The following is a 1,977-nucleotide window of genomic DNA, read 5'->3' on the forward strand; positions in this document are numbered from 1 at the left end:
TTTTTTTTTTAAGATTATTTATTTATTTGACAGAGAGAGAGCACAAGCAGGGAGAGCAGCAGAGGGAAAGGGAGAAGCAGGCTCCCCGCTGAGCAAGGAACCTGATGCAGGGCTCGATCCCAGGACCCCGAGATCATGATCTAAGTCAAAGACAGCCGCTTAACCGACTGAGCCACCCAGGTGCCTCATTCCAGCAAGTTTCTTAACACTTTGTGCCTCAGTCTCACTATTTGTAAATATAAAATAATTTATTTTAAAAACCTAGGGTTTTTATGATGAATAAATTAGGAAATAAATGTATGATCTGTAGACTAGTACGTAGTAAGCAGTAAGAGGCATTTAGATCTTGTTACTCTGTCTACCTGTAACTTGACCTTGACTAAGAGTGCCAACTTAGTATCCCAGTTTCAACCTCCAGACTGGAATTTAAAGCCCTGTGCTTGTCTCCCCTCTGTTCCCCTTTACCAGAATACTTCCTCTTTCTCCCCACTTCCCCTCTGCAGAAATTCCATTTCCGCAATGCTCCTTTACACCTTGCCCCGTTCAGCGTCTATCCCTGAGTCCACCCCATGACCCCTGAGAAGGCTCACCTCCTAGATCACTTTCACCCCTTGTCTTTCCTGGACTCCAAAAGCACCTGCTGTCAGAGCTCTGTCCTGCCTGCCTGTTGGCCAGCCTGTTGTGTGCGGCTGCCTTGTCCCATCACACAGACTGTCAGCCATGGCGTGGGGTACAGGGCAGGGGAATGTGTTACACGTCTCTCTCTGCAGCCTCTCCCATGTGCACGCGTGCACACACACACACACACACACACTCCCCTGTGTGTGTAATCAGTGCCCAGCACACCCCACTCTCATCCTCACTCCCACCCACCACCCGAACCTGCTTCCCAAACTCTGCTTCTCTATTGACTTCTCTTCCATCAACCCACGTATATGATCCAGACCATACAGACTTAAAATACAGAGGGAAAAAACAAATCAAAAACCTCCCCGGTTGAATAACATATACCTTTCAGCTACTTTCCATTGTTCTGCTTTCTTTCATATTCCATCGGCTTGAAAACTTGTCTATGCCTGTCCATAGTGGCTCTCAGATTCCTTTGACTATGACCCTAAGAAATACGTTTTTCATAGCAGCTCGGTGCACGCATGCTCAAACTATGTAAGCACATGCTGTCACGTACATGCCCCTGGGTACACGTAGTCACATGTCAGCACACGTTATGCATTTGAAGCGAACATTTCATAAAACATTACTCATGGGTTTTGCACTGAGATTTCCTATTCCATTCTACGCTGGATTATGCTGTTTCATTTTTTAAAAACTTGGCTGCTATAGACTGTATGTCTATAGACTATGGACTATGTGTCCGGCTTCCCTGACCCCACCAAATTCTATGTTGAAAACTAACCTCGCACGCTTGCATGTGCTCTCTCTAAAAATAAATAAATAAATAAATAAATAAATCTTTAAAAAAAAAAGTCGAAGGAAGAAAAAAGAAGGAGAAGGGCATGTCTTTTTCCTCGAAGAAGAGTCCCTGCCATTGCGCCCACCAATTCCCCTTCTCCACCGTGAGCCAGAACTTGGTCACAGAACGGCACAGAGCTGCAAGGGAGGGGAGTGTAATCTAACTTCTGGGTCGTTTTATGACAGATGATGAAGGGGAGATTAGACATTGGGGGCAACTCTCATTCTCTGCTCCACACAGCCAACTTGTGATTTGGGCTGAGGTCATGATGTCGTGGGTGGTGGGATGGAGCCCTGAATGGGGCTCCGCACTCAGTGCAGAGTCGGCTTGGGATTCTGTCTCCCGCTCTCCCTCTGCGCCTAACAGACTGAGCCACCTAGGCACCCTTCCCTTCTACTGTTTGATGGCCAGAGTCCAAACAGCCACTAGGACCCACTAATAGGTGGGGGTTTTCCCCCCACCAAGCAATCTAGCTGGGGGGGGTGTGTCCTATGATTCAGCTCAAT

The sequence above is a fragment of the Ailuropoda melanoleuca genome, chromosome 16 (assembly GCF_002007445.2).
Source record: "Ailuropoda melanoleuca isolate Jingjing chromosome 16, ASM200744v2, whole genome shotgun sequence".
NCBI classification, from domain to species: Eukaryota; Metazoa; Chordata; class Mammalia; order Carnivora; family Ursidae; genus Ailuropoda; species Ailuropoda melanoleuca.